Source organism: Marmota flaviventris, chromosome 6 (assembly GCF_047511675.1).
Source record: "Marmota flaviventris isolate mMarFla1 chromosome 6, mMarFla1.hap1, whole genome shotgun sequence".
In the NCBI taxonomy this organism is placed as follows: Eukaryota; Metazoa; Chordata; class Mammalia; order Rodentia; family Sciuridae; genus Marmota; species Marmota flaviventris.
In genome coordinates, this window is record NC_092503.1 from 95,227,413 (window position 1) to 95,243,158 (window position 15,746).

The 15,746-nt window shown below is 32.1% G+C and overlaps 1 long non-coding RNA gene across 1 annotated transcript in view; it reads left to right on the forward strand.

The window, feature by feature from the left end:
* Positions 1 to 15,337, forward strand: part of LOC139706230 (uncharacterized) — a 141,449-nt gene extending 126,112 nt beyond the window's left edge. The window contains exons 2-3 of the long non-coding RNA XR_011707866.1: positions 12,484 to 12,542; positions 14,971 to 15,337. This is a non-coding gene — a long non-coding RNA (uncharacterized lncRNA). The remainder of the gene's footprint in view (positions 1 to 12,483; positions 12,543 to 14,970) is intronic.
* Positions 15,338 to 15,746: the final 409 nt, after the last annotated feature.

A 15,746-nucleotide genomic window follows, 5' to 3' on the forward strand; every position in this document is an offset into this window, starting at 1 on the left:
GGATAAGGTGTCTTGAGTAGAGGAAATATTTTTGGACTGGCTAATTAATGGCATGACTAAATTATGAATAGTCACAAAAAGAAGCTTATGTATGAAAAAATAGAAAAATTGAAAACTTTGACTGTCAGACTTTGGATAAATTGGAGAAAGATAATACAATGAAAACAGAAAAAGAAAATTGGTTTCTATAGTGGTTGAAAAATCAAACTCTTATTCCTACTTTTCTGTGGGCTTTAAATTTTCTCCCATGGTTTATAAACATGGGAAATTTTCTATATACTTGGTAGAACAGTTAATGATAATGCAAAAAAAATACAATTTGAGATGGTAGGGGAGACTAAGAAGTAAAAAAGGTAAAGGAAGATATGAGAGTTAAAAATAGGAAAATAAGTGAAAAAATATTTGAGTAAGTAAGAAATGCTGGAGTCTTATTAACATTTTTTATTAATTTCGTATTAAGAATGTTCTAATGTGTTAACATTTATTGCTGGTGTAGCAAACTGCTCCTTAGGTTGCCTCCCACTGCTTCTTCAGCTGTCAATATTTTGAGACAGACAGTGTTTTGAAGCCTGATTTTCTAACAGGTTTTATTTTCTAAAATAAAAAAAAAAGTACTTTAATGTTTGCCTCCTACTGCCTCTCTGACATGGAAAGATTTTCACACAGGTTGATACAGGAGGTAAAAATAAAAATTGCTTTTACTGAGCCATTGGACTGTGAAATGCAGTAAATTTCTAAATGGCAACACTAGAACAGTGTTTATGACTGTGGGGGACTCATCTACTGGAGGGCATACTTGAAGGTGGGTTGAGATCTGTGAAATTCCATTTTCTATATGTGACCTTTAGCAAATACAGAAGACAGGAGAAAAAAATTCTTGTCAACCTGACCACATTACAAAGTAATTCCTATTAATTGGGTTATCAATGTCAGTACAGGGTTAAACTAAAATTCATATTAACCTAAATATGTAAGCTGGCAAGTTTCATGTTTCTAGGCCAATTTTTAAAAAGAAGCAGAAGAGAATTTAGTGAACAATTGGACACAGGATTTCAAATGTATTTCACAAATTCTTAGTGAGTTATGCATATTAACAGTTGTTTGTTGTCATCTTAAGTAAGACAACTTTGTTATGGAAACATACCATGGTTAAATAGAATTACTTGTTGGAAGCAACAGAGTTCTAAACTGAGCTCCTCCAACTATAGCCTCTGGATCAAATCTTCCTCCCAACCCTAGCCTCTATTTTGTAAATTAAGTTTTATTGAAACATACTTATTCACACACATTCATTTATGCCTTGCCTAAGGCAGTTTTCATTATATAATTACAAGTTGAAGAGTGACCATAGAAAGGTCTATCCTGCAAAGATGAATATATTTACTATGTAGCTTTGTACAGGGGGAAAAAAGTATCTAAGATAACCACCATGCATGAAAACCACATGCTGGAAGATAATATAGATGTTTTCTGTTAATGGAAGACAACAGAAACTGGAGAAGGAAAAGAGAGTGACAGAGAGAAAACAGGGATTCACAGGCATTCCTAAAACATTTAGAGAGCTATCCCTATGTAGAGCTTCAAACACCCATATCATCCAAATTTTATTTATTTTTTTTTAAATGAAGCATTTTTTCCAAATTCTATAATAGTAATTCTTTCTGGTTGCCTAGGAAGAGATATTTATTTTCATACACTAAACTAATACAAATACAACTAGTATGCAATATAGCAAAAAATTGTTAACAATTGCATTTCTTTACCAAGGCAGTGAGAAATAGGCTGTTGTCATTTTCTCATTCTCAGCCCCTTTTATTATAATAGCAGTAGTGTTGTTTTGAAGCCATATAAAAGAAAATTGCTACTAGCTGAGATCACAGTATAAAGGTAAAATACACCAGAAATTCAGATCTATTACATGCCACATGTACTACTATTTATCTAAAGACTGAAATTTGTTTTGTTTATTGAGGGGAACATCCCATTTTCTTTCTTTTGAAGAAAGCTTTAAATTCTTCTATCTCATCCATGAAAACTCAATGGACAGTGTGCTATTCTAAGACATGAGAAAAACTTAAATTGTGCAGTGGGACAATGGAGATTCTAATTTACTTTGTTAAGCATGCCAGCTATGTTTCTTGCTGTTGTCACAGCTGATGCAGTCTTTGTTTACAAAACTCAATTGATAAATAATAAAAAAGTCAATTTTCATTTGTTACAAGACAATTATTCTTAAATTCTTCTGAAGGAAGTGTGCCTCTTCCCATTTTTGCAATATATTTTAATTCTAATTTAATACGAGGCTAACATAGCAAGGATGTCTAAAGAAACATTTGTCAAATTTATTGGTCTAAGAACACATTCACTCACTCAGAAATTAGCATTTCAAGGAGAATTTGTTTATGTGGATTGTATCTATCAATATTTGTAGTATTAGAAAGGAAAATTGAGTTGTTTTAAAGAGATTTATTATTTCTAATTTGATAAAATAAACAAAATTGTGGTAAAACAACAACATTTACTGTTTTAACCATTTTAAAGTAATTGAGTATTATTAAGTATATCCATATATGTTTGTATATTTTTAATTTTTTTAAATGATAATAACAAATATTATAAACATGATTGATTGATATAGTACACAATAATAAATATTATACATGATGATATATTTTTATGCAAATAACTTCATTTGAGGCACTGGGTTCAATTCTCAGCACCACATAAAAATAAAATAAAGATATTGTGTCTACCTAAAACTAAAAAATATTTTTTTTAAAAAAATAGATTTTTTTCCATCAGATTCTATAAAGGTAAAAGTAATTTTTACATTTTTGCACTCCTCTTTTACATCTGATTAGGAGACAGTTGGCTTTTCATATCTTGTTCATATCCATTATAGTACAATAGATTTATTTTGATGGAAACATACAAAGAAATTTTGGCTTCACATCTATTTCGCATATCTGGGAGAAATCAGGGCATTTTATTAATGTACCCAGATAATTGTGCACTTGCTACATATTCTACACTGTTGCACATGAAACAGAGTATCAAAAAAACAGATGACATCACAGATTACCTGAAAGCAATTTTGTAGTAGAACTCTGTAAAGGTCTTGGAGACCACCCATGGGTCCTACGACATTATAGTAAAGGCCACTGTTCTAGAGTTCAGCATCATGGAAATTATGCTGTGCCAATTTCTAGTGGCAAAGGTTAACATCAAGACATTGTAGTTGTTAGAAAATCACATTTAAAACTTTTATATTAATTATAGTATAAAAATAAAAATTACCATTTAACCATTTTTAATGTTTTTTTTTTGTTGTTGTTCTAATTAGTTGTACAATCATCTTAACCACACCCTAGTAGTTTTAACTACATTGATGATGTGCTACAAATCTCTAAATATTTATCTTGCATAATTGAAACTGTATACACATTGGAAAAACATCTCCTAATTCCTATTATTCCATATTCTGGAAAAGGCCATTCTGCTTTCTGTTTCTATGAGCTTGAATACTTTTGATAGCTTCTAGAAGAGGAATCATACAATGGTTGTCTTTTGCAGCTGCCTAATTTCACTCAACATAATGTTTTCCAGGTTTACCCAGGCTTTTGCATGTGCCAGAATTCCTTTCCTTTTTAAGTCTGAACAATATTCCATTTGTATAAGTATATGCCTTTTGTGTATCCATTTATCCCTTGATGGACATTTAGGTTGCTTCTGCTTTTTGGCTATTGTGATGAACATGGATACTATGAACTGAGTGCTCCCAAAGAGTTTATGAGCTGGAAGCTTGTTTCTCATTGTAGCAATTTTGTAAGATGGTAGAACTTTCGAGAGAAGGCACTTGGAAGTACTTAGGTCATATTTTCTTTGTGGTTAACAGAAAGAATACACAAACATCTTAAGGTTATAATAATCTATCTTAAATTAATAACACCTTAATGTCAATCACATACAAACTCTACTCCTTACATCTCTGCTCTCTTTTCCCTACTTCATGTTATTGATGCCACAAATTACATCTTTTATATTATGTACTCATTTAAATAAATTTATCCCTGATTTTCTGCTTTTTTGTCTTTTAAATTCTACACCAGAATTAGAAGTGATTGAAGCATTAACAATATGATTCTATAAAATTCAGTATTTGCCTATACATTTATCTTTACCCAAACTTTATATTTTCATATGTTTTCTTCTTACTGACTAGTACCATTATGTTTCAACTTGAAGGAATTCCTTTTGCATTTCTCATAGGGAAGCTTTAGTATTGAACTCTTTTGGTTTTTTGTTCACCTAGGAAATTCTTAATTTCTCCTTCATTTTTGGAGGCTAGTTTGATCCTTTTCTCAATCCTGTTCTTCCTCTTGGCTATTGGACTAATGTAAATTATCAGCTAGAATAGAGACAGCCTGATAGCCACTTTTCTAAAATTGCTGACTTCACTGTTAGAGTTTGTCTATTTGATTTGCCCAGTTCCTGCACAGATGTCACCTTATTGATGTCCACCAATCCCTTTTACCCTATCTCCTCTTAGTTCTTCGGCATACCACAGAGCTACCAGGAGGATGAAAGGTCATAATACAACTATATTACAAAGAAGCAACACAAAATATACTCCAGTGATTGAAATAGATATCAAAGCAATGGAAATTTTATTTGACTGAAATGTTCAGAATTCTGGTGAATATCTTACAGGTTTAAACTCTTGCAGCTTACTGTGAAATGCCACTTAACTCTTCAAGTGACAGTGATTTGACTGAACAGGGTGATGAGACATGTACCACTGCATAGCCATACCCCTTAATGGTTGTGCTTGTTTGGGGAATTTTATTCACTTGAAAGTAAAAGGCAATAATTTTCATACCAGTTTCAAGTTCATGCTCATTTATTATAAAATATAGTGAGATATATGTTTTGGTAGCTGGTAAAACTCTAACCTGACTTATGACAGAGTAAAATAATATCAAACTGTTTTTTTTTAAAGAAAATATGGCTCCTTAAAATGTATATGTGTTTACTTTCTTTAATGATGGAGTAATCCTCATATCCTGTTTAAGGTAAGGAAATGTTTTAGGTAAAATATTTACCCTTTTGGTGTTTTTCTTCTGAGGAAAGACAAAGCATTTTCATAAAGTGAGTCATAAATAATAAGACAGACATAGTGGAGAGTTAACTAGTAAGACATTATTCTAATTGAAAGCAAATCAACAAACTCTGTGTCCTTTTGGGCTATAACATATAGTTACTTCTGCTCCTTAGTTTATCAAGTATTTTATATATCTGAGACTCATGGATCATTGCTACAAAGATAATAGAATCAGGACATTTAAAGTTGTCTTATTTTCCTGAATACTGGGTAAAAGTCCAATATGTATGAACACTATATAAACCATAAATACTAGCATATATAACTAAAAACAGATATAACAGAGTCAGAAATGGTACTTTTTCATTGTAAAAGTTTACTATTAACTACTAATACTCCTTTGCCTCAGAGTTCTTTTCAATAACAAAATCTTATATTTGAAAATATCAAGTGAAAGTAAGATATTAAATTTGGATTAAAGTTGTGTTTTATACCAGGAATCTAAAATATTATCATTTAATCAAATTAATCTGAGAAAGAAAGTGATGTTATTGTCCATCTATCATAGCACTATTTAAATTTTTAAAATTTGTTCTTTTTTACACAACAGTAAAATGTATTTTGACATATCATATATACATGAAGTATAACTTTCCTTTTTTTTTGGTTGTACATGAGGTGTAATTGCACTGGTTGCGTATAAATATATGAACATAAGAAAGTTATGTCTGATTCACTCTGGTGTCCAATTTGGTGAATCTATACTCTCCCTGACCCCCAAACCATTGTAAGTCAGCATCCACATATCAGAGAGAACATTCAGCCTTTTGATTTTTTGGGATTGGCTTATTTCACTTAGCACAATAGTCTCCAGTTCCATCCACTTACTGGCAAATGCCATAATTTCATTCTTCTTTATGGCTGAGTAATATTCCATTGTACAAATGCACCACATTTTCTTAATCTATTCATCTTTTGAAGGGCACCTAGGTTGGTTCCATATCTTAGAAATTGTGAATTGAGCTGCTACCATCATAGCTCTATTGAAAAATAATAAAAACCTTTGAAATAAATTTGGAAGCACAGTCTTCCAATAGTTTATCTTATAAAAACAGCTGGTACATGTATAAATCACTTTGTTCCATCTCTGCGGGATGTTTAAAATGTAGTCATTCTATGCAAAATGGAAAACTAAACATGAATTTCATAGTTTCAGGGGGTATAATTTTGTAATCTCACATTATGTAAGCTATGTGTCACTAGAAATGCATCCAGTTATATGACAAGAATAGAATTGTATTTATGTTTTGATGCCTTGAACACAATAGGTAATATGTAGGTAGAAAATTTGGAATGAATTACTCTATTTGGTCATTTGAATTATTAACATGTTTTGATAACATTGGCTATCCTACACATAACATAAATGAGTACATCATGTATGTATATATACTAATATACACGTTTACACATATATGTGTATATATGTAAATATATATATGTATAAATCCATTACATATATTCACTAATATGTAGCATTGAGTGAAAAAAGTCAGAAAGCAAAGTTGATTTGTAGAATGATTGCTTTTTTGTGTGAAATGACATGTGTTAAAATAAGATGGCTATGTTTCAGTTTAGTGACAGAGCAGAAAATCTTGGATTACCTATACACCTAAGGTCGACAGAAGTTAATAAGTCTTTCTTCATCTCAGAGTTACACTCACTGGTACACATGGTCTCCAAGGTCAGAGTGGCTGAGAAGGAGCTGCACCAAGTCTTAGTTGGCTGATCAGACTGTGAGACATGTTCTTTATCATCCATTCCATCATCTGGAAGTAGTATCATGGTTCTCACACTCATCAGAGATATCTTAGAAATGTAAGGAAATCAGGGAGCACCTGTCAGGCACTAACTCTCTCTGCCACCAATGTATTATTTTAAAAATAATAAAATATTTTATGCAATATATTGATAAGAAAATATGCATCAAATACAGACTGAATCCCCTCATTCAAAATGCTTGGACATGAGTAGTTTTGGATTAAGTATTTTTTCAATATTTATATTTACATAATAAGATATTTTGGAGATGGGACTCAAGTCTAAACACAAAACTCATTTTTGTTTCATATATGACTTACACATAAGTCTAAAGATAATTTTTACAATGTTTTTATTATTTTACTGAATTGAACAATTTTTTACGGGGGGGAAATTTTCTATGTGTGGTGTAGATCAGTGCTTAGCTTTAGATCTGGGAACATTTTGAAGTTTGGACTTTGTATTGGAGTACTCAGCATCTTTCTGAATGTTTTAATTATGGATAATTTAAATTTCCTTCTTTATGTTTTATGGATTTCTCCAAATACTACAAAATATGTAATGCTTTCATAAAATAATTTAAAAAGTATTAAAACTACAAAGCACTGATCCTATGGCATATTACATTAGCTTAGCTTTTGATTGTGTTTAGAAACTACTAATTTTTCCATTTTGACCTCAATTAAAACTATATTCTTCTAGCATTCAATTTGTGACTGAGTAAAATATAAAATGTGAGACCATAAATACTTAATTAGATTTTAAGACTGAACAACTTAAATACAGTTAGGTGCATTCTGTCAGTGTTGTAACATAATGTAGGTACATTTATGTTAAAATCATAAAAATAAACAAGCCATTAAAATAGGGATCTGAATATAATATACTGTGTGGTGGGACAAGGGAAGTAAGACAAAGTATGGGACTCAGATATAAATTCAAGAGGAAATCACTGACAAAATATGTCAAAATTTTGTCTCTGATATATGCACTTGTAACAACTATATGGTGTGAATATCGTAAAAGCTTTTTGTTTAAATTTTATAAAATGGCTTTGAGCTTCTATCTACCAAATCATCAGGACATGTAGATCTCTCTAATAAAGCCAACTTTGATTTTAAATTATCCAAAGAACTCAGCTAAATCTTCACTCACAAAGGGTCAGTACTGATTATAAATATGTGAAGAGGGCCATTGCCTTTGGGTCACTGGGATGCTGTTGAAAGCTCTCCCTACAAAACATTTTCGACATCTTCAATGTGTTTCACATTGTTTATTTCTTTTTTTCAGTACTAGGGATCAAACCCAAGGCCTTACACATATTAGGCAAGAGCTCTAGCTCTGAGTTACAACCCCAACCCATATTTCATATACTTTAGCTCCCAAGGTCACAGCTGTTTAATCAAGACTGACCTGCTCAGCTATTGTTTCTATGGCACACCCACTATGATTGGATAAATAAAAGATAGGTACAGTTTTCCATTCTTTCCTATATATACCCCCTTTTCTAAGTGATTGTATAGCCCCTACCATCATGAAATTAGTTAATTTTTACCCCTTGAATCTGCTGTTCACTGTTTTTTGCTTTGACCAGTAGAATATCATGGAAGTTATGCTATACCTCTTCCAATCCTGAGCCTCTGAAGGTATTACATCTTCTCATTCTCTTAGAACATTGCTGCTAGCATTTAAGCAAATCCCCATTAACCAGTAAAATGAAAAGTATCATTTCACCCTCATCAGCATACCCCATAGTGAGTAAGGGCTTTAAGATGAACCACTCTCCATCCAACCCATCAGAGAAACGTGAGCAAGTCCAAGCCAAGATCAGCCACCCCTGGTCCAGATCAGCAGAATCACCCAGCTAAATGATAGATTTATGAGCAAATGAGTGTTGAACTAAGCCACTAAGTTTGTAGATGGATCGTAATAAAGAAATTTAATCAATATACAACTCATTCCCATAAACCTTTAGAATGCTTTAATGGAGTTCAGTAGACTAGTCCAGACTAACACTACCTGTCCTTATATCAAGTTTTCCCTTAGTCTCTTTCCTGCCAATGGGCAGTAATTTATTAAAGAAGTTTTGCTAATACTGAATTATAAAAATGAAGACATTAAGATCTAGGTAACTAATTGCTCCTAGCAGTTCTAGTCTTCTTGGGAAAATTTGCTAACATCCTCCAAAAGAGTGTGCTTGTTCATCAACAAGTATTAATATAGACAACATGTTATCATGCCTTTCCACAAAAGAAACAGAAATCACAAAATTTACATTACACTAGATATGTTCCTAAGTTCACCTGGGCATTGAAATGTAGCCTCTAACAAACTGCTAAATTTAAATTGGCCTACCATAAGTATGAGATAAGTGGGGTTATCCTGTTAGTTCACAGAGAGTGTGGTGGGTATTTTTCCTGAGTTCAACAATTTTTACTTGGCCAGATTGCTTAACCTCCCTGAACCCCAGACCTCACCTATAAAATCATGAGGAAAATAGGACATGCTTCACCAGTCAGATAGGTAAATAACTCCCAGTACCAATGTCCCCCCCTATGTCCACATCCCCTCTCCCTGTAATCTGTTCTCTTTAAATTGGAGACCTAATTCCTCTCTGTACTTCTTTTCTATACTCCTATACTTCATTGTATTGTGGAGAGAACTGGATGCCATGAAGTCTGTCCACCATGCAAAATAGTGCCTCCCACATAGCAAGATCAAATAGGTGCTTTTGGTGATTATGATTATGAAAAAGACAGCAAAGACAAATACTGGTAGGAATTTAGAAATCACTCAAAATAAAAACTCACATAGCAAAGAACCAAAGGATGTAAGTTGTATGATGCAAAACTTTGAAGCCAAACAAAAGGTTTGCATAGCAGTCTCTCCCATTTGATGTGATTTCCTGGAGACCAGAGAGTGTGGAAAGCCTGGTAGCTGGGGGGCACTTGTGGATAGACTTTCAAAGTTACCAATTATTCTGTTGACTTCAGATTACCCATAGGGGAATATGCAACTTAAATCACATTAGAAATAAAAGGATTCCAGCAAAAGCTTCCTGGGCTTATTTCAACAGCATCTGTGCTAAACAACAACCGACCTGATGTTTTTGGTAATGAATAATCACAATGGTGGCTATTCTTTCCATTTCAAAATACTTTATGGCTTCTAAAGTGTTTCAACTTTCTTTATCTCACTTTAGAAATATGATTTTCTACAATCTTAACAGAGAAAACTAAGTAATAAAAATGAGATCATTTACCTAATTCATTGAATAAATATCTGATTTAGGATTGGATCCATAGCCTTTAGACCCCCAGGTCCTATGTTCTTTTTTACACTATAATATTTCCTTTTATAGCAGTATATTTAAAATTTTAGAAGTTATGCATTTTTTTCTGGCAATTTAACAACCTAAACCTGTCATTAAAATAATATAAAGGGGGTGGGGTTGTGACTCAGTAGTAGAGTACTAGCACATGTGAGATACTGAGTTCAATCCTCAGCACCACATAAAAATAAACAAAATAGGGGTATTTTTTCCATCTATAACTAAAAAAAAATTTAAAAAGTAATATGAAAAAAAAATTATCCAGCTTAAATCTAGTACACTGTGCTAGTCATTAATGAAAAAGCATGAACTAGTATTAGGTCAATTTAAATTATATTAATCCATGAAAGAGATGACATTTTTTTTTTGCTGAGTACTTTTTCTTTCCTATTTTCTTAGCAGGCAAATTAAAGATGGTTTGCATAATGATATGTTGGTAGAGCAGTGATGGTAAGGCATAATTTCCTAATTAAACTAACTACCAAAGATTGGAATTTATCTATTTATTTCTATCTTTCCATCCTTCTATCTACTCATTCATCTATAGATCCATCTGTGTGATTTAATGTGAAATTAAATTAAATTAGATGGACCATTGTATGAGCATGGTGCATGGTAGAATCTAGAAAATCCCACATCACCTTCTCAGTGTACCTAGTTAGAAGTTAAGTCTAGTTTTGATGATGATGATGATGATGATGATGATGATGATGATGATGACTGTACTGGAGTTTGAACCCAGGACTTTTCACATATGAGGCATGTGCTATAGCACTGACCTAAATCCCAGCCCTTTTAAAAAATTTTATTTTGACACAGGGTCTTGATAAGTTTCCCAGGTTGGCCTCAACCTTGTGAACCTTCTGCCTTAGCCTCCTGAATATCTAGGTTACAGACGTGTACCACTGTGCCCAACTAGAAGTTAAGAATACTGGGGTCCTATATATAGATAGAAATATTTAGCAAAAAACAAGGAAAAGAGACTTTTTATATCAGACAAACCTAAATTTGCTCTGCCACCAACAGAATGGTCGTCTCTTGGCTTTTGTGGGCTTCATAAAGGAGTGAGAATTACTTCATATACTGTAAATCTGCAGGTACAAGAGGCATAGAAATATATTTAGAATCTGCTATATAAGAACTTTATGCATGTAACCTTCATGATGAATCATTATAACCATGATTACCATTGTTTAAGATAAGATTTTTCTATTTACTGTCATAGAAGGAAAAATTGGGCTGCATTTCTTTAAGTTATTTACTTTATTAAATTCAAATAATATGTCAAGTTAAGACATAAAGAAATATTTTCTTATGAGTAAGTATACAAACTAATACTTTTGTGTACTTCAATATGCCATGCATAATGCTAAAAACTTTGTACTTACCAGGCCATTCAGGAATAATGTTGCCATAAGGTCATATAGTGATTAAAGAAAACTTTATTAATTTTTTATACAATAAACACAGGTTAATTTGCCAAAGTTTTTAACCTTATAAAAAATAGACCCAGTACTCAAATTCATGGTTGATTGACTACTCATTTTATGATATTTTAATATTTAAACATCTATAAGGTGCTTTGCTGCATGAAATAAAACATAAACAAAAATAAAATATATAATAAGGTTCTGACATAATTTTAAAGCATATACGAAACAATGAGTATCATATCAAATAATTTCTAATAAGAAAATGTTATTTTATACAAATAGCATTTTACCTTTATTAAAAAAAGGATAATGACATCAAAAACAAAAGAAAAGAATATGGGGCTATAATTCCATAGGGCCAAAGGCTTTAGGAAATAGTGTTTGAATATCTCAAGTGAAGGAAGCCATGACCTAATGATAGACTTAAGAGGACTATGAACCAAGTTACACACACACACACACAAACACACACACGCGCGCGCGCGCACACGCACACACAAACACACACCAGAATAATATCACAAATTCTGAACAATCTCAGTGAGAAATTATGGAAAATAACCAAAGAAATATATGGTTAAACAAGTAACTCAACAAAGTACTCAGATTATGAAAAGCCAATAAAATGTGAATCTGAAGGAAGAATTGAATGATGAAGACAACGCTAACAAGTACATGTTGTGACAATATGTTGAAATTTTCAGTATATAAAAACCTTAAGTTATTAAGGATTATATTTTTAGAAGCCAAAAAGTAATTCCAAAAGGGTGTTTTTTATGATGTTTTTCCTTTAACAGTGTGCAGGCAACAAAGGAAGAAGTAAATACCTTTCATTGAGTACACTCAGTAGGATCTGGTGAGTCTTTTCAAATAGCCAAACTAGAGAAATATTTCTCCAACCCTACAGATATAAAATACCATTTTTAATTAGGGTGGGGTCAATTTCCATATATAACACTAAGAGATGTCAGAGACAGGACTTTTTGTTTAGTAAGTCAGTTTGTAATTTACTAACTGTGCAATTCCAGAAGAATTATTACATCTTTTTGTCTCTTTATTTCTTTTCCTATAAAATGAGGATAAAAGCAATCCTTAGCACTTGGCATCATTATTATATCTAAATGGGTTAATATTTTTAAAGCATGTGGCTGAAATGGTACACAGGAACAATTAATTCTGTTTCTATTGCTCTAATGCTTGATATGCTGATGAATGATTAGTAACCAGGTAGGTGGGTGAGAGGCTTGACTTATAGTATTGCCAGTGTCTATAGTGTAAATACTTCCATGAGGGCTGATGCCTTCTATCAGGATGTCATGAATGAGGGTTGGGAAGAGATGTACAAAAGCATAAAACCATATAGTATTTTCATCATATAGATACTAACAAGCACAAAAGCACTGATGATAGCTAAATAATTAAGATATGATACATTTTAAATATTTGTTACTTTGTCTTTAGAAAGAAAAGAAGAAGAAAATAATCACATATAAGGAATTACAAAACTATGGGCAGGTTGAGCATCCCTAATCCAAAAGTCTGATATATGAAATATTCCAAATTTTGAAACATTTTAAGCATTGATATGATGTTGCATGTGCAAAACTTCTGCACCTGAACTCATCTGACAAGCTGCAGTCAAAATGCAGGTGTATTAAAATATATTGCATAAAATTATCTTCAAGCTATATGTGCATATGTGTACATATGTATATCTGTATATGCAGCATAAAATAAATTTGTACCAAGACTTGGGTATTATCCCAAAGATATATCATTATAGATATGCAAATATTTTAAAATCTAAAAAATATATCTAAAATACAAAAAAACTTCTGGATCAAACCATTTCAAATAAGGAATCCTCTGCAGTATTCAGTCTCTGCAAAGCATTCTGTAATTCTAGGTTCTAGCATATCTGGAATTCTGTATTTATGCCCTAGAGCATAAATACATCACTGATGTTCTATCTTATAACTGATATACATTTGAATCTCCATATAGTTAATGAATAAAAAGTAATTATTCACATAGGCTCTATGTCTCAAATATAGTATGTATTTTAATATAGATACATTTTTATGTGCCATCCTTGAAAATTTTCCTGTCATCAAAATATATTATTCTTACTATTAATAATTAACAGGAGCAAAACTTGCAGTTATATGATATCTATAAGTCAATTTATATAAGAACAGAACTAATTAGTTGACGTTTCAGATATGCTAAGGCATGGTTATGGCTTTAGTTAGGGATATATTCAAAGGTTAATACAAGCTGCCCAGCTTTTTTCCTCCCTTCAACTGCCCATGATTGTGCCCATGCTCTTATGCTATTCTAATTTCAGTAAATTCTTTCTTTGTTCTTAATCGGATGATCACATTCCCCCAATATCATGACCTCGGTGTGTATTGTAAATTTGATTTTGTTTATCATAGAGGATTCCAATTGGCCCAGTAGGGGAAATGTCCATTTTGTGAATAAATCACAGTAGCCTTGGAAATAGGAGGTTTACATTGACAGTACGGATCACATTTACTGTTGTGTAGGGGGAGTGGTTTGCTAAAATTGTCAGTTCTAAAGAATACAAGAAATGACATTTTAAAGAAAGGTACACTGGGCAATAAATAATATAGGTCTACTGTAATTGTGAAGTGAAGGTGAAAGGTAAGTTGGTAGCTGGGGGGAATATAATGCTGAAGCAGAGCACATGAAATAAAATGTTATGTATGAGATTTGTGAATTACCTAAAGCTAAGAGGAACTATAAATATAGTGGATAGAAAGATTGGATTCAAAATGATCTCAATAGGCAGAAACAAGAAGCATAAAACAATATGTAATTTCACAGGAGCAAATATAAATTCCTACATTTAGGTTCAAATCATTGGTTTTACAAAAATAAAACGTGAAAAACGGGATTTATAGCAGTTCTGCTGAAGAAAAAGAAAAACATGAAGTTTTATTTAGCTTCAAGTTCAACAGGAACTGACAGCATGACACTGTTGCTGAAAAAGGTAATCCAATCTTAGGCTGTTGTGTGGTTCAGAACAAAGGAGATTATAGTCTCCTTGTGCTCTGTGTTGATCTCATTAAATCCAGATTATTGCTTCCAGTTTTGGGTTCCAAACTTTGAGAGTGACACTAATAAGCTCAAGGGGATCCTGAATGAGATGAATAGGGTAGAATAATATGTCTCAAAAGTGACAGAGTAAACTGTGTATGTTTTTTATCATAGAAGAAATGGCTCTGGGGTATATGATAGCCTCCTTCAACTATTTTCAGATGCATCTGTGGAAATGGAAGATAGATAATTCTGCTGTATGGAAGGACAGAACTATGCCAATCAGTAGAAGTTAAAATAAAATGAATCTGGTTCTTCAAGGGGATGACATCTCTAACTATGAAATGATTGCATCTCATCCCAAATCATGTGCATCTTTCATTTGGAGGTGTTAAGGAGTAACAGAAAAACAGAGTTAAGGATATGAATTTAAAAAATGAAGTTCTAGACAATGATCCCTGTCAAAACAATGCAAAAAATATAATTTAAAGTATATTTCTCCATTATAACCTAAATGTTTGCTTTCTGAAATTTTATTACATGCTACCTTTATATCTGTTTTTTTAAATTTGATTTTCAACTGCTTTAGTGAGGTGTAATTGACATGAAATAAACCACACAAAAGCTGTACAATTTGATGTTTTGATATATGTGTCTGTGAGAGCATCATTTCAATCAATAAAGTTTAACATATCAATCATCTCTGAAAGTTTCCTCTGGAATCCCTGACTTCTAAAACTTTCCTCACCTCCTGCTGTCTGCATCCTGAAGCAAACATTATTTTATTTTCTGTTACTGTTAAATCAGTTGTACTTTTAAAAGGTTTGTGTTAGTGATAATATAGCATATGCTCTTTCAACTTCCTCCTTTCACTCACTGTATAGATATCTCATAATTTGTTTATTCACCCATTGAAGAGCATTTAGATTGTTTTCAGTTTGGATATGAACATATATACTTTCATGTTTTTGGTGTAAATATCTACTAATAAAATTGC